The 21,694-nt window shown below is 40.9% G+C and overlaps 1 protein-coding gene across 2 annotated transcripts in view; it reads right to left on the bottom strand.

Moving 5' to 3' along the window:
- The window catches only part of LOC149171467 (monothiol glutaredoxin-S15, mitochondrial-like), a 164,732-nt gene extending 149,113 nt beyond the window's left edge, over window positions 1-15,619 (bottom strand). The window contains exon 1 of one of the 2 annotated variants that reach the window (XM_089424094.1): window positions 15,315-15,619. The gene's annotated coding sequence lies outside the window, so the exon portion shown is untranslated. The remainder of the gene's footprint in view (window positions 1-15,314) is intronic. The other variant, XM_089424092.1, reaches the window with a different exon arrangement.
- Between the last annotated feature and the right edge of the window lie 6,075 nt (window positions 15,620-21,694).

The following is a 21,694-nucleotide window of genomic DNA, read 5'->3' as shown; positions in this document are numbered from 1 at the left end:
TGGGCCTTACACCATTACCAAGGTTGTGGGAGACAATGCTTTTGAGCTAAGCATTCCCCCATTTCTTGGCCTGCACCTAGTGTTCAATGTGGACCACCTTCGACCATACTTTCCACAATTACTGGACACATCAGACATTGCAGAACAGCTCACACCAACAGATTGCATGGAACGAGCCACAACTGATCGGATCATGGACACACAAATCAAAAACACTCGCCCACAAAAGATCCAATTGTATAGGGTTGACAAAGCTAGCCAACTCCTGCACCAAGGCAAGTGGCTCACCAACGACCAAGTTCAGCAAAAGTTCCCCCATCTCATGGACGCACTCAACACAATGGGGACCATTACTTCCTAAGGGAGGAGGACTAATCCAGATGGATATTGGTGGCCACCCGCCTATTCCACTTGGACCCCCACCATTGATTTTTTAGTTTTTCAGTTTCCTTAATTGTAGCAGAGTTTACTATTTTTGGCAGTTTTTGGGATCCTGAGATTCCGGAACCGTTTTGAGGCCATAAACGACGTTTTTTGGAAAACGGGCAAACGCGAGTCTTTGATTCACATTTGCAGTCGAAAGTTATAGTCCTCAAATAGATCTTTCTAACGAGGTATCATGCACATCAAACGGAGATCATATGCCAAAGTTACGACCCCAGGAAGTTGATGTACCAATTTACACCAACGGGACCCATAATTTTTGTGCTTTATCTCCTAGGGTTAGGTTTTTGGATGTTTAAAGTTTTCCATTGTTTCTCAATAACAAATAGGCCTTCAAGCCTCATTATAACAGAGTTCAGAGGCATGTAATCGCCACATCTCTTCTAGAATATAAGCTACCATCACCCGAGCTAGTTTATTTCCATTCTGTATGTAAGCATATTTCGGTTCTTTGATATTAATGAAATGAAGTTTTAATTTTGTTGCATCTCTGTGTTTATGTTTATATCAGTGTTTTGTTGCGTTCCTGCATAAGTCTGGATCAAAGGATGTCAACTACGGAGATCACAAGAGAAGTATAGAGACAATGGTGCCAAAAAATACTAAAACAAATATTTGACCAAGGTAGACTTGGATTATATGTTCAAAACAACTCTCCAAGTAATTCAAAAGGTCAAAGAAAGCAAACTAGGAAGCATTGAATGAAATGCTTGCTCTTAGTTGAAGCCAAAACTAGGTTGGAGGTGGCCATGGGAAGGATGAAATTAGGATCATAAGAAGAAAAGCAAAGGATGAAATCAAGATTAGAAGAACAAGTGCCAACCCCGAGATCTCTTATAACCTTCAACTGAAGATCCTGCAATATGCTTTTAGAGTTAAACTTTTAAGTACATGTAATGTTCACTATGAATTGATTGCCTACGTTAGGATGAAATAGCCTATCTGACCCCATAGGCTATAGTCATAATAAAGGGGTAAAAACCCAATTTTTCCAATATTGGGACAACATTGTGCAAAAGTTGGGTCGGCTTGGGCAAAAAGACCCAAAATTGGGGGTTGCACTTATTGACCACTCAAATTGCATTTGAAGTTTTGTCAACCATTCAATGATCAGAGCACATTTCAGATCATCTCAGCATTGTCAAAACATCCAGAATTTCAGAACTTCATCATCATCATTCAGCAGATTGTCAACATTTTGTATTTCAAATTCTGCAACCCTACTGGGTCATTGTAAAAATAATTCTAGTATGATGAAAATAAAGCCATGTAAAAGGCCTAGGTAGCTTAGGATTTTGCTAGAGAGTTTTCACTCTAGGGAGTTTTTTTCCTTATTATTTGTGTTTCTCAACACTAAATAACTGGTTAAGTTTTTCTCTCAAATATCCCCCAAAGCTAGAGTGAGGTTTGATGGTAAAGTCTTAGGTGAGTCCTAGTGTCTAAAGTCGATGTAAATTGCCATACTAGATCATCTCTAAAGTTTCACAAAATTTGGTTGTGTCTAAGCGTCAATTTTTAATTATTAAAAGAATTACCATTGGTCGAGGTTTTTAATAATTATTTGATGTAAAATGTAGTAAGTGTTGTCTATAGAAGTTGTAGGCGGTATGAGTACTCAAAATTAGATCTCAACACCTCAACTTTTTATCTAGACACACTTTGAGGGTCAAGAAATGTGTCTTAACCCCTCATTTTCTATTTTTCCCATTTTTTGGCAAAAAAATGGCAATTAATTAGCCATGAAATCACCCAAAAAATAAAATGAGAGAAAAATAATATTCTCTCCAAGTGGAAAATATAAAAAAAGTGAAGTGGACTTTCCCAAGAAAGAAGTCAAGTCAAAAAAGTTGAGGAATCTCCACAAATCAAGCAGGAAGATTCGTTGGTCCTTCTTAACGGCTAATGGTCCAGAAAATGGAATTTCTTGAGGAAGATGGTCCAAGTTTGTTAATTAAAACGAGAATTTTTCGAGGAGAAAATTTGGAAAATATTTTTTGGTGGTCCAAAACACTCTAGCAATTCATTTCAAGACCATTTGTCCACTCCTTCAAGCAAAACGGCTACCTTCCCTCAAAATCTACAAAAACTCATCAAGGGTTGAGATTAAGTTAACACAGATCAAGCCACTTTCTAATTGGATCTAGAATTTTTCACTTGGAAAGGGGCTCTCTCTCATTTTCTCTATAAATAGAGCTTTTGCTCTCTCAATGTAACAAAAGATGAAAATTGAGTCTTTGGCTATGTCAAGCTCTATTGGATTATGCACTCAATATTTTCTAAATAATAAAAAAAAAGACTTTGAGGGCTAATGCATTGTGGTGATTTTCTTCCGGCTTCTATGGTAAAATCTTTATGGTTTGCTTGCTATTAATACTTTACTGGTGCTAATAAATTTTTTGTTGTTTCACTTGCCAGTTGTGGATCTATTATTTGTAAGGTATCTTACATTAGTATTTGAGTTTAGAGAAACACTTTAGAATTTGAGGTGCTAGTGGGTTTTTGGTTGAACCCCTAGTCCTCTCTTTCATTGTGCTATCTATCTCCTTGTGATCTAACAAAATTATTTCAAGTGTGTAGAGATCCTTTTTTGAATCAGATCTTGAGCGTTTGGGGACGTTTTTGGTTGAACTAACCAACTCTCAAGGATAGAAGTGGAAGAACCCACTCTGGTTTCTCTCAAAGGGCTTTATCATAAGAATTATTTCAAAGGGAGTTTCCTTGCCATTTACTTGAGCAAATTATTTATCTCTAAATCTTTCTCTCTCTCATTTTAATGTGCTTTAACTGAATAAATTTGCTATTTTAAGAGCTTAGTTTTGCTTACTAAAGGGCGGAGGTGTCCTCATACCCTTTGGATTAGCACTTGTAAATTTTGTAAATATTTTGTGCATATTTTCTAACCCTCAATGTATATAATTTTATCTCCTTGCATATACTTGTCTCTATCCTTCTTGGTTTGCGCAAATCTAGCTAGAAAGGAGGATTCTAGCGTGGAAATTTATCATAACTTTTTGCAGGAAAACACTTGGAAAATTGAGGATACACACATTGAATTTTTTGAATCCTAGAGCCTACACTTGTTCGTGATCTAAGCCATTTATTTTTCCTCCAAACCCCGGCACAGATCTGCCTCTAGGAGACTAGATGGCTAGGATTTCAAGTATATTTTGTGAAGATATCATTCATTAAAGGCTTGCAAGCTCAAGATCAAAATTTTTGGAGGCCTATTCGTCCTTGGTCGTGAGCAAAAGAGGGACATTCCCTCTCTCCTTTGCGCAATTTCCTCCATCTTCGACGGTTGTGAGGGGATTGATTAAATGTTTTGACGAGATATATTGTAAATAATTGTTATAAGCCTTATAAAATTCCTCTTTCTATTCTTGCAACTTGAGGAGTTTCTCTTTCAAAAATCTATATTTCTCTTTCTCTTGTAACACTACGCATGAACTTGTGAATATTATTCCCGCAAACTAGAAATAACCTCACCATCTCCATGAACTTGCTCCATGGTCAAAGAATGACAACTTGTGGTCTTTTTGGCTAAGTCACGCACCAAAGAAGACCTTCTCTCGTGTTGGAATGAGCAACCAAAATGAATGATAAGCGTGAATTACTTTATTATTCTCAAAAGTGTTACATATAAATACATTGTGTTACCATTGGATTCATCTTCCAAGGCCCCTTAGACTCCCCTTGATGATTCACCTTCCACACCATAACCCTTAGTGGATCAGGTGTCCAACATTCCCCCCATTAATCCAAAGGGGTATATATGAGTCCAAGAAGAGAGTTGTAATACAACAATGCAAAATGCATGGAAACAATTGGTTGAATGTGCTCTCTAAAATGGTGGGTTTTAAGGAAGACCACAAACCCAAAAGGTGGGAAAACTCGAGGTCTCAACCAATGGTGGTTTAAGGATGACCACCAACACTTGAACATTTATTGCAGTTCCTGGAACAATTCCAAATTGGCCTAGAAGTCGAAGTCTTTTGCAAGAGGAAATGCTCCCTAGTGCTTTGAAAAGGGAGACCATTGGGATCTCAACCTAGAAGACTTGAAGCAATTCCAGGAACAATTCCAAATCTAGCTAGAAGTTGAAGTCTTTTGCTAGAGGAAGTGCTCCCTAATTCTTGGAAAAGGGAGACCATTGAGGTCTCAACCGACGGTAGTTTAAGGTTGACCACAAACTCTAGAACGCTTAGTGCAGTTCCTGGAATAGTTCCAAATCTGGCTAGAAGTTGAAGTCTTTTGCTAGAGGAAGTGCTCCCAATATCGGTTTAAAGATGACCATAAACTAAATCACACTCATAACTTTGAGTCTGGCTACAACTTTGATTATGATTCAGGCTTGAGACTCTAGTTTTGGTGTTGCTCAAGTTATGGCTTAGGCTCTTCGAAACTAGTAGTTGATCATTAATTCCCCCCTATCAGATACAAAGTGAGAAGATGATATCACTGTTACTCAGGCTCGCTTGTACATGCTTGATTAATAGGGCTTCAAAACTAGAAGCCTCATTGTCAATCACTTATATCAATCCCCTCTTATCCCATACAAAATGAGAGGATGAATATATTTCTAAAATGTTTACATGAATGAAGATCAAAAAAACCATGATCCTCCATGTGGCAAATTCAAGAAGGGTGTTGGTTTCTATTGAAAATGCACCCATTCACAATGCAATTTCACTGGTAAACTTAGAAAAAAAACACCATTTATAGGTTACCATTATTTTAAGTTGAATGCCCAAGATATACAATGCTTCTAAAAATGAAGGAAGAATGCTCAAAGACAACAAACAAAAACAGCCTGTCCATCTAGTACAATTTTGAATGCGCCATATGCTTGTTCAAGATCACCTTTTGCTAGAAGCAGTTGGCCTTTTCCAACCCAAATAGAAGGTTCATGTTTATCAATTCCGGAAGTCTTGTTATAATAATAGGTTGCACAGATGAAAAACTCTTCATTTTCTCTCTGCTTTGTCTCAATTTTACCAATGTTGTTGTAATATGCACCAAGCACGTTTAAAATAGCAATTTTATCATACCTCACATCAGAATAGTATTCATCAATTTCTTGACTAGATCCTTCCTCGAGAATTTCTAGGAACTCATCTATTTTTCTTTGCTTAAAATATTCCCTCGCAATAATTAGCCATATATTAAGAGGCGCTTGCTTTGCTTTGAGGATGTCATGAATATCAGTAGCATCTTTAGGGAGTTGGTCAAGTGCCACCCTGACCTCTTCCTTGGAATTTTGTTCAGGTATGTAGACGCACAGCCTTCCAATAGGCACATACACTGTAGCTAACGCCCAATTCGAATGTAATAAACGGGAAACCCGGTATAGAACTTAAACGACCCCTGCTTTGAATGTTTTCACAAAACAGTCCATAGAACTTGAATATGGATAGTTCCCACTGGCATCGGATTGCATCTTTTGTATTTGAGTCTTCACATAATCAAAGAGCAAACTACATGCAGGAGAAAAAGAAAACTTGGTGTTCGGACAATGTGTGTTGCTTTAAACCTGTTGTTCTTCAGTGTATATCCAGTCAGCTACAGGCCCTCCGTGGTGGCATCTATGATGATCCCGATAGCAACCCCAAAAGCAGAGTTATTCCCATGGCAATTTGTTAAATTTAGATAACAATGGTATGTTCTATGCTTTGCACAATTACTTCAATGTTCCTTTAGCAGCCCAATAACAATTTCCAATTTAGCTTCCAATAGCAATCACATTAACCATAAATCATATTGACAGTAAGTGTAGATAGAACATGAATAACAAAATGCAGAAGACATGCCAAGACAAGAAGAACACTAGATTTGGCAAATGCCAGGGCAAAAACCCCAAGATGGGGAAACCCTTTGATCAATTCTTCTTATTATTATATCAAATGTTCAACAGAGAGAGAGAGAGTACAATAAATTCAAAATTGACTTGCCAAATGATAGTCAAAACAACCCTGTCAAATCTGTAAATTTTCTGCAACAGTCAATAGCCCTAACCAGAAAGTCAATGTTAGTCAAAACAACAGCAAATCATCCACAATGCAGCTCGGTCATACCCAGTCAAACTCAGCCTCCTTAGATGGTCAAAGTCAGCCCAAAACAGTGATGAAAACAACAGTCAAACTTGGTCAAATCCTGTGGTCAACTCTGCGGTCAGCCCTAGTCAAAGTGCTCAGAATACCTTAGTTTTTGTGCCAATAGATGCAGCTCTCCAAAACCAAAATTTTGACCCAAAAATCACAGTCAAACTTGGTCAAATACCCCTTGGTCAACGTTGGTCAAACCCTGCAACAATCCTGCAATTCAGCCTTGTAATTCATCCTCTTTTCCAGCCACACGTGTGAGAAGAATTCGGCTACCCAATAGTTGTACGAACCAATCAGATTAGGAGAGAGAAGAATGTCTGAGAGATGATGCCAAATGAGGTGAGAGGTCACTTGTTTTTATACAAGTCGTTGAGAGTGAAGTGACACATCCATTTAGCTTCATGAGCCTACATGATGATGTGGCCGACTTGAACAATTTGCACATGACTGGGCATAAATTCAAAAACACACTTCTACTTGTCCAAATTAGATGATCTTTATATCAATTTTGGTCCTCTTGAAAAGAGGAAATAAATGCAATCATCATCTCCATCAAATGAGTTGTCCCAAGGAGGAAATTGGCCCTAGTTGCCAATTTTAACACTCCCTCTCAACTAGGGAGAATTCTACCTACTAATCCATCCATCATCATCGATCATCATGCCATCATGTTGTCATGTACCATCTTTGTATCTCATCTCAACTCTGCTCTATTAAACACTGATATGAATAATGAAGAAGAATCAATCGTGACTCACAAGACCTTACCACTCTCCACTGACAAAAGTCAGCCCAGAGATAGAACCTCAATCAAAGTTGATCCCAGATCAAGTTGTTGAACACCATGCATCCTAGTCATAGGAAGTACAGCAGTACATGATGGTCCATCGGTAGTATTATCTAACCACTTTTCCCAACTCATTGGTCAGATGATAAGTACTTCCCATGATTCTCGAACTACACGGGTAGGATGTATGTTGGGGCATCAACAGGAGAAGATGAACCACTCATCCTGCTCATATGTCATAGGAGAAGGTGAACCACTCATCATATGCATATGTCAATCGTAGGGGAAGGTGAACCACTCACCCTATGGTTGCTCATAGCTCCAAGAAATACCCCAAGCCACTAGGAGCTCCCAAAGCTCAATGTCCAACTCAAGCAGGACCCTCATGGGAGGGTCTTTCCATGACTCCAAGTCTCTCTCAGAAGGCTAAGAATTTGACCTTCCCTAAGGGCTTCGTGAGGATGTTTGCGACCTGCTCATCAATTCTGATGTGTTGCAGCCTTATTACTCCCTGTTATAACATATCCCAGATAAAGTGGTACCTGATATCAATGTGCTTGGAGCGGTCGTGGAACACGGGATTCTTTGAAAGGTGAATCCCACTCTGGTTGTCGCAGAAGATCACGGTGGTATCCAGCACGTGCTCAAATAGCTCACTGAAGAGCTTCCTCAACCAAACAACTTCATAAAAATCCATACTAGTTGCAATGTATTCGTCCTCGGCGGTGCTTAAAGCACCCAATTTCTACTTCTTGCTCATCCATGAAATCAAAGCAGACCCTAATGAGAAGCAACATCCTGATGTGCTCTTTCAATCCACCACACTACCAACCTAGTCAGCATCAGTATATCCATGTAGCCTCAAATTCTCGGCACTGTATCTCAGTCCATGGTTTATTGTGTCACGAAGATATCTCAAGAGATTCTTAGCAGCAATCTAATGTGTGCGATGAGGCTCGACCCATAATTGACTCAATGTATTCACAGTGAAGCATATGTCCGAGCAGGAGTTTACCAAGAACATCAGGGCCCCCACAAGTTGTCTATATTCAAAAGGGTTTGCCAGTTCGAGCCCAGTAGCACTTCCACATACCTTCTTGAAGTTGTGTTCCATCTGAGGAGACACAGACTTGCAATCCACCATCCCACATCTCTCGAGTAGCTTCACAATGTATTTTCTTTGAGAAAGGAAAATCTCACTTGGCTTTTGCCAGACCTCCAGGCCTAGGAAGTAGTGCATCAGTCTTAGGTCCTTCATCTCGAACTCGGAAGCCAACTCCCTCTTGCATTGATAAATGAGAGGGTCTGCACCTATCAGAAAGAGATCATCTACATAAAGGACCAAGATGAGAGGCATGTCCTTTTGAACCTTAAAGTATAGATTAGGATTAGCATCACTCCTCGTAAATCCCAGCTTCATAAGATAGCTATCAATCCTCTCATACTAACCCTAGGGGCTTGCTTCAACCCATAGAGGTCTTTCTTCAACCTGCATACGTGTGTCCTTCGATCTTGTACTCCGAACCCCGGAGGTTGTTCCAAGTAGACTTCCTCCTTAAGCGATCCATGCAAGCAAGCAGTATTGACATCCATTTGAAGTAGGCTCCATCCTTGAGTGGCAACGAGAGCAATAATAGATCGAATAGTTGTATATCGAGCAACTTGTGCAAATATCTCATCATAGTCTACTCCTTCCTTTTGAGAGAAAGCCTCGAGCAACGAACCTGGCCTTGTATTTCTTAGCACTCCCATCTACTCCATGTTTGATTTTGTATAGCCATTTTGAGGTGACTACGGACTTGTCCTTCGATCTAAGCACCACATCCTAGACATCATTTTTCATGATAGATTCATAATCTTCATTCATCGCATCCTTCTAGAATTGGTGCTTTACGGCTTCTTCAAATGTACATGGCTCAGTTTGAACAATAGTACTAATAGTAGCTAAGTACCCTTGATACTTGTTCGGCTTCTTACTTTCACGAAATGTCCCTCTTGGAGCAATATGTCTTTCAACATCTTTGAGAGTATCTTTGAGCCACAAAGGTCTTTTCCTTGAGGTAGAGGGATCACCAGGAGGTGGATCAATGGGATCCATCAGGCCTTCAACATCGGGCATAGGTTCATCCTGTTTTTCTGCAGCATCATCATTATCTTTTCTTGGAATGGGGAGATCTGGAGATCTCTAGCTTTCCCAAGGGCAATGTCTTCATCAAAGGTGACATCATGGCTTATTTCCACGTCTCTTTGACCAAGAACATAGATTTTATATGCCTTTGAATTTTCATTGTAGCCCACAAATATACCTTTCTTTCCAGATGCTTCCAACTTGTTTCTTTTCTCTTTAGGCACATGAAAATACATGGGACAACCAAATATTCTAAAATGAGAAACATCAAGTTTCTTACCAGTGAAAAATTCTTCGAGTGTCTTGAAATCTAGTGTTTGATGCAGGCTCCTATTTTGAACATATACGACAGTGTTGGCAGCTTCTCCCCATAAGAAATTTGGTAGACCTTGATCATGGAGCATGGCACGGGTGGCTTCCATGATTATTCGATTCTTCCTTTCAACAACTCCATTTTGCTCAGGTGTGTATGGAACGGTTGTCTCTCTCTTAATGCCAACCTCTCTACAAAAGTCAATGAGTTCATTTGATTCATATTTGGTTCCATTGTTGATCTTCTTCCATGTTTGATTCTCCACTAAAGATTTGAAAGAACGAAACCATTTGAACACTTCGTCCTTCTTCTTCAAGAAATAGATCCAAATTTTACGAGAGAAGTCATCCACAAAAATTGCATAATATAAGTATCCTCCCAATGATGTTACGGGCAACATAACAGATAGGCCAGAATAGACCAATTGAAGAATATCGGTAGTTTGGCTTTCACTTGAAGGGAATGATCCCCTTGTGAGTTTCCCAGTTGCACAACCCTGACAAACTCCTTCATGATTCATGTTGAAATCAGGCATACCTCTGACCATCTTTGGTAAGGCTTTGTAATGTAAGTGGGCGAACCTTCAGTGCCATAGCTCAGATTGAAGTGAAGCATCGCAAGTCAAAGCTCCCAAAGGACTTCCTCCGACTTGATAAAGACCATCAACCCTAAAACCAAGTGTGAATGCATCTTTAGGGTTTCTTTGCCAAATACGTACCTTTCCATCAATGAATGTTAGCTTGAAGCCTTTATCTTCCATCGCAGAAATAGACACCAAGTTTTTCTTTAAATCAGATACATACAATACTTCTTGTAGATGAATGGTTTGACCTTGATTCAAGTGAAGAGTAACAGTACCTATCCCTTTCACGAGGTAGGTGGCATTGTCTCCAAGTATGATCTCCAAATTAGTCTTCTTTTCAATAAAATTTGAGAGGGTTTCTTTGTACCCAATGAAATGCCTTGAGGCTCCACTATCAATCAACCAATGATCCAGAGTGTCCAGAGGAGAGGCAGTAGATAGAGAGAAAATAAGATAAAATTCCTTTTATTTTTCCACAACATTACTTTCCTCATACCTGGAGTTTCTTGATCTTTTAGGAGGTCGACCATTTCCATATCGAGCAGCACAAGCATTCCCTTTTCCTTTATTATTGAACCTATTGTTTCTTTGATTGATATTGCCTTTGTTGTTGTTGTTGTCATCATCCCTTAGAGAGTTCTTCTTGTGAGGACACTCTCTATCATAGTGGTTGAACCTGTTACAATTGAAACACTTTCATTTTCTTCCTTCTTTGAATCCCTGCTTGAACCCTTGACCCTGTCTCCTTGGACCAACACTATTTTTCTTCTTTGCATGAGCAGAGTAAGCAAAGGATTCATTTCCATTTGAAGGCTTGTCTCTCTCCATCATCCTTGTCTCCTCTTGAGTGCATCTAACCAATAATTCATCGAAACTATGAATCATGTCATTGTTGAGAATGGTGGTGTTAAACACATCCCATGCTCTTGAAAGACCCCCAGGTGCAATGAGAGTGAGCACCCTTTCAGTAATAACTTTTCCAATAGATAAAAGGTCATTCTTGATTTGTGTGATCCTCATGAAGTAGGATTAGATGGACTCCCCTTTATCCATCTTGATGTCTTTCAACTTGTTTTTGAGAAAAACCATTTGATTTGCATTGTTCACTTTGAATATCCCAACCAGCTTATCAAACATCTCCTTAGATAGTCCCAAATCAGAAATACGGGCAACCAAATGCTTTTGAAAGGAGTCTATGATAATTTTCATAGCTTTGAACTCACCTTTCTTATACTTCGTCTTCGCAGCAGCAGGTGCATTTGAAGGAGGCTCCGCCACTTTTCCCTGCACATAGTCCATTGCCTCATGCTCTTCCAAAGTCAAGTCCAAAGTCATCGTCCATGCATGATAGTCAGATTTGTCATTGAGCTTTTATCCTCAATCTTTAAGTAAGATGTAGAAGTCATTGAGGCTTGACCCTGTCCAACAAACCTTTCTTTGTGATTGTTTTTCTCTCTCTTGCTTGGGCTTTGTCTTCACCTGGGCTCTAATACCATGTTAAATTTAGATAACAATAGTATGTTCTTTTCAATGTTCCTTTAGCAGCCCAATGACATTTTCCAATTTAACTTCCAATAGCAATCACATTAACCATAAATCATATTGACAATAAGTGTAGATAGAACATGAATAACAAAATGCAGAAGACAAGCCAAGACAAGAGAACACGAGATTTGGCGAATGCCGAGGGAAAACACCAAGATGGGGAAAATTCTTTGATCAATTCTTCTTATTATTATATCAAATGTTCAACAGACAGAGAGAGTACAATAAAGTCAAAATTGACTTGCCAAATGATAGTCAAAATAGCCCTATCAAATTTGTAAATTTTCTACAGCAGTCAACAACCCTTAACAGAAAGTCAACACTGGTCAAAATAGCAGCAAATCGTCCACAATGTAGCTCAGTCATACCCAGTCAAACTCTGTCTCCTTAGATGGTCAAAGTCATCCCAAACCAGTCAGGAAAACAACAATCAAACTTGGTCAAATCCTGTGGTCAACCCTAGTCAAAGTGCTCAAATACCTCAATTTTTGTGCCAATAGATGCAGCGCTCCAAAACCGAAATTTTGACCCAAAAATCGTAGTCAAACTTGGTCAAATACCCCTTGGTCAACATTGGTCGAACCCTGCAATAGTCTTGTAATTCGTACTCTTTTCTAGCCACAGGTGAGAAGAATTTGACTGCCCAATAGTTGTACGAACCAATCAGATTAGCAGAGAGAAGAATGTGTGAGAGATGATGCCAAATGAGGTGAGAGGTCACTTGTTTTTATACAAGTCGTTGAGGGTGAAGTGACACATCCATTTGGTTTCATGAGCCTACATGATGATGTGGCTGCCCTGAACAATTTGCACATGTGTGGGCATAAATTCAAAAACACACTTCTGCTCGTCCAAATTAGATGATCTTTATATCAATTTTGGTCCTCCCCAAAAGAGGTAATTAATGCAATCATCATCTCCATCAAATGAGTTGTCCCAAGGTGGAATTTGGCCCTAGTTTCCAATTTTAACACAATCCCAGCGAAAACCTTATGCAAGCACACCATCAACAAGGCCCTCCAAGCATCACCCTCGCTCTCAAATTGGGCTTATGATCACCATGATCATTATCGCCATGAGCCAATGTGTATTAAGGAAGTAAGAAGCTCATTGATAGCAACAATGCAAGGAAAACCCATTTGGACTTTGGAGAAAGGCTTGAGAGCAGCTATGGCAATATTAATAACTCAAAAATTGGAGGAATGCAAGTGCAAATAGGGTTTATGGAGCATGCTAAGCAGACAAACAAGCTCAAACTAGCACAAAGATTAATTGTCTGACCAAAGAATAACAGGCAAAGTAACGCCCATGATGGCAAGTGTGAAGAATCTTACAGCGCACAATGAAGTCAGGTAAGGGAAATAGTCATTCACAGCTCACAGTGTAGCATTACTCTCATAACACACAACCTTTCTACATTTGCAGGGGCAGGTCTGAGCAGCAGAAGAGATGCCAGATGCAAGCAGAGTTGACAGGCTTTGAAAACACCCAGATTCGACTTGCTCTGATACCATTGTTGGAATGAGCAACCAAAATGAATGATAAGTGTGAATTACTTTATTATTCTCAAAGATGTTACATATAAATCCATTGTGTGACCGTTGGATTCATCTTCCAAGGTGTTTTGGACTCCCCTTGATGGTTCACCTTCCACACCATAACCTTTAGCAAATTAGGTGTCCAACATCTCGCTACACTTTTCAACAAAGAGAACCAGCGAGGACCTTCTTTGAGGGATTGAAGAAGACTCCCCTAACTTGTTACTTAACACAATTCCCTTTTGTGTCTCATTTGTAGGCCATCCCAGCCTTGCTCCATTGCTAATAAACATTTTTTCTCCCATTTACTTTGTATTTCTTATGTGTTTGTTTATTTGCATGTTAATTCTTTCACAATTGAATTCTGCAAGTTATGTTTATGTCATATTCTAACCATTAGTCATCTCCATTACGTTGCATGGATGCAGCTAGCTCTACAACACTTGGAATTTTGCTCAACCTCCTGATTGATCCCATGAAACAAGCATTTTTGACATATTTCTAAATATCACTAATAATAATAACCTACTTTTAAGGTCACAGCCTAACCAGACACCAAATTGATATATGTGAACCCCTTGTTTGTGAGACAAGGGACCCTCTCTGCGCAGCAATTTGACTGCTTATGTCTGCAGAGCTATACACACCCTATCCCCCTCTGTATCCAAACCTGTGACCTCCTAAGGGGAAAATCACACTCTTACCATTAGGCCCACTCAAATTGTCATCTCCTGAGGCCGACTTAGACCACTGATTTCCTTGGGGATAGGTTTCCACTCAAATTCATCAAAAGTACAAGAGATTGTAAAGAGTTTGACAACCACTGCTGTTAAATCCAATTCAGGGATAGGCAATGGAAACAATATGGACAGTGTGATTCCTTGCCACTTGCTAGCTTCCATGTGGTATTGGCCTTGAATTCGGAAGTGGTTTAGCAAACAACTGGTAAAAGCAGACACGTTGCATCGAATGCTTCTAAGGCCTCCACAGACTGCAGTGGAACAGTTATCAACATATCACTCCACCTCCATGAGATTCTTAAGCCGAAAGATCTATCCCCTGGACTTCAACATTATCTGTCGCTTGGAGCTCTATCGACCTTAGCCCATAGCTTCTGGCATGCGATAACACTTGTATCTATGAGACAACCGTATCAAGTTTGAAGGACAATGAAAACAATACTACTCATCACACATAGTCGGCTCCCTGAGGCAATTTTGCATTTTTGGGGCTAATAGAATACCACCTCTGGTGAAAGTATATAGCACAGCTCCGGTGAATTCCTTCAGCAGGGAAATTTAGTGGAGGACCACTTTACAATGAGGTACAAGATTCCAAGCTCTGCATAATCCATTGTCTTAGTACTGTCTTGCAAGGAATGTTGTTTTCCAAGTTCAGTATCGCGGCCATTGCTGGTAGACGATGATGGAAGGAGGAATGGAAAGGACAGATTACCTGCAATATATCATTGCGTTGGATTGAGTGATCATAAATTCAATTGATGGGCAATTCTTCTTTATACAGGTAAGCATTACAGAGTTTTCTATGTATAATCGGACACTCCATAAAAATCTGCCGTAAGTGGGAACTCTGAGCAGCACTGGTCTCTCGCTATTGCTGTTTACTAAGACAAAACAAAATAGCGACGAGTTAAGCAATCAGAATTTGGCAAAGCAAAGGGTCTGGGGAGCTGGATAGGTCACGAGGTCAAGTCACGTAGAGTGACAGTCATTGTAACCCTCCTTTATCACTCAAAGCTCTGAAATGATGAATAATTTTATCATAAACACAAAGAATATCCAAACACAAGTGGGAGTGCAACTGAACTGATTTTATAGCAACCAAAACGCCTTACGAGAGGGGTCCAGCTGTTACCTGATTTTATAGCAACCAAAACACCTTATCACCGCGGGTTTCTCAGGAGCCCTATGACGCCCAAACGGTTGCAGAACTTTCCTCTGTGCAACTGGAGTAGTTGTTCAGGAACCTATTAACCTGATTGGAAGAGTTCAAGACCTGTTAACCCTGATCGGAAGAGCCAGCAGTACAAGCAGGAGTGAAAGAGGTAACCCAAATCCAGAGCAAGCAGCTCGAGCGAGCTAGATCACCAAAGCGAGGGAGCTGGCGGTGCTCGAATCTTACAGACAAAGGTTTGATCAGATGGCCCCGCCGCGGGTTTATAACGTATTTATAGTCTACCGAAGTACTTATCTTACTATTGGTATACGAAAATATTTGTATTTTTATTAAGATAAATAGATTATAGAAATACAAATATATACATACTAAAGTTGTGTTTTATGTTTATACATTAATTTAATATTTTATTTAATCATAGTTTTAAATTTAAATTATTATTTTTTATTAAGATAAATATACTATAGAAATACAAATATATACATTCATCCCTTTTTTTCGCGCGCGCTCCTCTGCTGCGATTAGGTCAGGGATCGCTGCGTCCTGTGCCGCCGCCGCCATGGGTGCTCCAGGGGGAAGAGTCCTCTCCCCCTCCAAACTCTTCTGCAAATGCATTTCATAACCTTCTGTCTCAGAAAGGGAAAAAACGACCATCACCTGAAGTTCCGACATTCATCAAAAAACTCGAAGAAATACCAAAGATTGCTCTACCTGAAGAACAGCCGATCAAAATAGCTCTTGCCTTGGCTGACAGAGGTTTGGTCGGGCAATTTATGGGTCGATGGCCATCAACAAAATCGACAGATGAATGGGTCCAACGAAATTGGAGGCCTCTGCTGACGAACAACGTGATCTGTTATGTTGTCGGTAGAGGATTTTTCATTTTTGAATTCACTACCAAGGAAGACCGTGACCTGGTGTTCAGAAATGGTCTGTATTTCATGGGAAATCAAGGCCTTTTCCTGAACAAATGGACCCCTGACTTCGACCCTTCAGTCGATGTTCCAAAGGAGGTTCTTGTTTGGGTCCGGCTCCCCAACCTGCCGATCCACTGCTGGAGCTACCAATCCCTACAAAAGATTGGAAACAGGCTGGGTCGATTCATTGACAAAGCTGACAATAGGGGCCAATACACCTGCACAAGAATCTGCGTGGAAGTTGACTTGGAAGCTGGTCTGCCGGAAGCCGTTAAACTTACAGTTGGAGATTGGCATCACTACCAGAAACTGGACTACGAGCAACTGCCCTTTAAGTGCAGAATCTGTCACGAGCATGGTCACTTCCAACGAAACTGTCCTAAAGCCCCATCAAGGGACAAGGTGGAAGAAGAAGGATGGAAAGAGATAAAAAAAGGCAAGGTAGTCTCAAAGCCTGCAGTACAGACAAAATCTGGAACAATGGGGAAACCCCAGTCCAATTCTCAGACCAAACCAATCACAAAAGAAGGCCCCCCCTCAGTTGAAAAGGTGAATGTAACAGAGAGTCACGAAGAAACTGAAGACCAATCGAATAAGATGAAAGAAACCATAGAAAATTCAACTGATCCTCTAGCAGCTGCTGATCAAAGGGGAACCGAAGGTACTGAGGAGCACATTAGTCTAGCCTCTGACTCAGGGGAAGAGTCAGAAGAGAGAGACACCAAATCAGATGGCTCGCAAATCACTCCTATCAAGTCAGCAAGGGGTCGGAAATCCAAGAAGAAATAGAGGGAGGAGAAAACTTATCTGGACATCCTACAAGGCTCCCAGAAAACTCTCAAAGGAATGATGAACACCAAATCCGGGCGCAAGCAGAGCAGGGCTCCAAAAGGAGCCACCACCTCCCAAGTCAGTAAATAATGAAGTACGTCTCCTGGAACTGCAGAGGGTTAGGCAGCAAACTGAAAGAAGAAGCCCTGAAAGACATTGTTAGGATGCATTCGCCTGAAATCCTTCTCATCCAGGAGACAAAGATGGAGGATAATCCGCTCCTCCAAACTAGTAAGACATTCTGGCGTAAAGGTCCCGGAAGAGCTGTCAGTGCTAGGGGCGCCTCTGGCGAGCTTGCCTCCTTCTGGGACAGCTCCAAATATGAATTGATTCAAGAAGAAAACTGCTCTCATTGGATTTTCATCCAACTCCTCCACAAAGACTCTGGTCAACAAGTAAGTATGTTCAATATTTATGCTCCGGTCCTTCCAACGGAGAAAAAATTTTGCTGGGACTCGATTCAGTCCTTTCTTTTATTGCACAATCTAGAAAATATCATTATTGCAGGTGATCTGAATGTCACTCTAGCCATTGATGAGAAAAAGGGGGGTTCCCCAGTAAGGGAACGAGCTAGAGAATGGGTGGAAGACATAATGCTAGACTGGGATCTTGAGGATACCAAGCCTTCTGCTGGGAAATATACCTGGACTAACAAAAGATTAGGGCCCAACCACATAGCTGCTCGCCTGGACAGATTCCTTGTCCAATCCTCTTTCCTTATATGTGGTCTAACAGCCTCTTCTAAAATCCTTCCAAACTGCACTTCTGATCATAAACCTATTAGCCTCGAGCTCTCCCTTGATGGAAACCTTGGTCCAATACCTTTTAGATTCAGTCCTTTGTGGATTCAGCAAGATGGTTTCCATGAAGTGGTTTCTGAAGCTTGGAATTGGCAGATCCTGGGATCCCCATTCTATGTGTGGGAAGAAAAATTGAGGGGCCTTAAAAGAAGACTCAAGGAGTGGGCTAAAACTCTGAAAACACCCACTGCCAAGAGAAAAGAATCCTTAGAAAACCTTGCTGCCCATCAATCTGCAATGGAGAATTCTGTTGTTTCTCAAAGTCTGCTTCAAATAGAAGTTTAGTTGCAAAAATCTCTCCATAGAGCCAGTAGGGATGAAGAGGAGTACTGGAGACAAAAATCCAGAAACTTATGGTTACAGGTCGGCGACAAGAATACCAGTTTTTTCCATAAGCAAGCCGAAGCTCGCAAGCAATTCAAATCTATTTCGGAAATTCGGTCCCATGATGTCGTGGTCAAAGATTCTGAAGGCATCAAAAGAGCTGCTTTCACCTTCTTCAAAGAGCTTTATACGGCTCCTAAAAAACCTCCTTTAGACTCCCAAGCCTACCCCTTTGATCTAATCCCTCATTGTGTTCACGATTCTGTTAATTCTATGCTTACCGCTCCGATCAGCATGGATGAGCTCAAGAAGGCTTTGGACTACATGGAGCCGGATAAAGCTCCTGGGCCTGATGGGTTCAATGCCAGATTTTTTCAGACTTGCTGGCCTATAATTAATAAAGATCTTCTGAGAATGGTCAGGAAGTCGCAATCATGTTCCAAGATCGGAGGCAGCACCAACTCGGCCTTCCTTGCCCTGATTCCGAAAGAGAAAGGAGCTTCTGATTTTGGTAGATTTCGGCCCATTTCACTGTGTAACACAAGTTATAAACTGATCACCAAAACAATTGCCAATCGTCTCAAGAATGTTTTGCCGGACATCATTCCGGAAAATCAAGGAGGTTTCATCAAAGGGAGAAAGATTCTGGACAATATTGTGCTGGTGCAAGAAGCAGTTCATTCAAGTTGCCACCGAAAAGAGAAAGGAATGGTGATAAAGCTTGATTTGGCAAATGCCTTTGACAGGGTGAAACATGATTTCCTCTTTGTTGTTATGAAGAAACTGGGCTTCTCTATAACCTTCATTAATTGGGTGAAAGCCTGCATTGCCTCCCCTTGGATTGCGTCGTTGGTTAATGGTCGATCAACAAAGTTCTTCAATGCCTCAAGGGGCTTAAGACATGGTTGCCCACTGTCCCCGCTCCTCTACGCTATTCAAGCCTCTGTGCTTAGCTTCCAACTTGACTGTTGTCAACAAATCCAATCTCTGCCAGGACTCATAATGGTTCCCAATGTTAAAGACATTAATCATGCCCAATTTGCCGATGATACTTTGTTGCTTAGAGGAGCGAGCATAAATTCTGCAAGATCCTTTAAGAAGGAGTTGGACATCTACAAGGAGGTCTCGGGTAGCAAGATAAACTATCTAAAAAGCACTATCTACGGCTGGAACTGCTCGGTCAAGGAACTGGCTGATATTGCCAGGCTCTTAGAGATGAAAGGAATTCAGACCTGGGAGTTTTTTAAATATCTGGGGATACCAATCTTCAAATCCATTCCTAATGTTGCCCACTGGATGCCTCTGCTTGACAAACTAAAACTTAGAATTCAAGCTTGGGGAGCCACTTGGCTGAATAATGTTGGGAAGGTTATCCTAATGAAATTTGTTCTCATAAGTATGCCTCTTTATCAACATTCCATTCTGCTTGCTCCCAAAACCTTCCTCAGTAAATTGGACAGTCTGCTGAGAAGATTCCTCTGGGAAGGGGGGGAAAATAATGAAAAAAGACTTCATTTAGTTAAATGGGGCACTATTAAAAAGCCAATTCTGGAAGGAGGTCTTCATTTAAGAGATCTGGGTGCCCAGAATCTCTCCCTTGGCTCCAAAATTCTATGGAATATTGTTGCTGGAAAGGCTAGCTGGAGTAAGAGAGTACTATGGAAGAAATACTTCAATGGACAGCGGCTGAGGTGTTTGGACCAGCCCCCAAAAACCATTAAAGGCTCTCCGATTTTCAAACTTTGTCTTTCTGCTATGGAGCATTTAAGTCACAATCTTTACTGGATACCAGGTAATGGGAAAAAAATCAGAATTTGGGATGATCCAATCCTTGGTGAACAACCTCTGAACCATGTTGATGGCCTGACAAATATTAAAATCTGGCTATAGTCCAACAACCTGAATACCCTGTGGGACATCTCAACTTGGACGGATGATACTGGAAGACGATGGGCTAGTTGGAATCTGGGAGAGATTCCCCAAAGGTTGCAGGTTGAAGCATCGTTACTTTTAGATAAGCTCCAAGGAAAATCTCCAATCAAAGCAACAGCTAAGGACAAAAGAGGGTGGGGCTCCCTCACTGGCAATTTCACAGTCTCTGAAGGTTACAAAAGTATGACAGCGATTCCTAATGTCCCCCCTGACCCTACTCAATGGAGATTTATTTGGGCCTTCCCTTCGCTTCCCAAAATTGACTTCTTCTGCTGGACGTTAGCTCATAACAGCATTCTCACTAGAGATAACCTGAGAAAACGTGGAATGGAAGGGCCTTCCAGATGTCCTCTGTGTGTGTCAGAGGAAGAGTCTGCTAATCATATGTTATTGCTTTGCCCTTTTGCCTGTGATGTCTGGAGGGAGGTCCTGAGGTCAGGGGCTAACAAAGTTGAGCTTCCTGGTAATATTCCTAACCTGCTTCACAACTGGGCCAAATTATCTCCGTTCGATCTCTCTAAAAAATGCATCCTCAAGACAGCCTGGATGTGGATCCCTAAATTCACCTACTGGAAGCTGTGGTTGGAGAGGAACAATAGGTTGTTTAGGGATGAAAAATGTACTCCTGGAAAAATTATCACTAAAATCCAAGCATTATTGGGAGAGACTTTGGATACCAAACCTGCAATAAGGAATGAAGCAGCTTTGGACAGTGAGGAAGAGCTATGGCTCAAAGATCTTGTCCCAAATTATGTTTTCAAGCCCTTGCCCATGCAATTCCCCAAGCGAATTGGGAAATCCGCCTGGAAGAACAGATGTTTATCAAATGGCGTTCTGCATTGGAGGAACACTGTCTCTTCTTCGACGGGGCCTCTAAAGGCAACCCCGGAGCTGCGGGTGGGGGTGGGGTTCTTCTAAATCCGGATGGATCAACTGAGTTTCGATATCAATGAGGGATGGGCATCGAATCTAATAACAGAGCTGAGGCTCTGGCTCTATGGCAAGGGCTTAATCTGGCCATCAAAAGGAACTTTCTGACTCTGTCGGTCTTTGGGGACTCCAGGCTGATCATCCAAGCGCTGAACCTCAACTCAAATCCCTCGCAGATCCACTTAGTTTCCATTTTCAAGAAAATCAGGCTTACTCTGGCCCAGTTCTGAAAAATATCCTTTTTCCATATTCTGAGGCATCTGAACGATCAAGCTGACCTTGAAGCCAATCTGGGCTCTACCCGTTGCAGAAGATCCCTGTTAGTCAACTCTGATGAGACTAATTGCATCATTCCTTAATCCCATTTCGGTCGACCTGTTCTCAAATTTGCTTTCAAAATCCAGACTTGTTCCATCTCATGCAGTCAATGATCTCGGTCTCTATCTGGTCGACAAGCCAACATCTATCTCGATAAGGGCAGTTCGATTTCCAGATAATTTAAATGGCTGAAGCAAATGAACTTGACGGTGATCATGTTACAGATCACTCAAATTCCCAAAGATTGCCTCACTGCCCAGAACAAGAAGATGAATGCACTATTTTT

This window comes from Pinus tabuliformis, chromosome 4_2 (assembly GCF_031772625.1).
Source record: "Pinus tabuliformis cultivar Carrire ecotype Pingquan chromosome 4_2, CPIR1, whole genome shotgun sequence".
In the NCBI taxonomy this organism is placed as follows: Eukaryota; Viridiplantae; Streptophyta; class Pinopsida; order Pinales; family Pinaceae; genus Pinus; species Pinus tabuliformis.
Note: the sequence above shows the minus strand (reverse complement) of the source record. Positions and strands in the feature narration are given on the sequence as shown.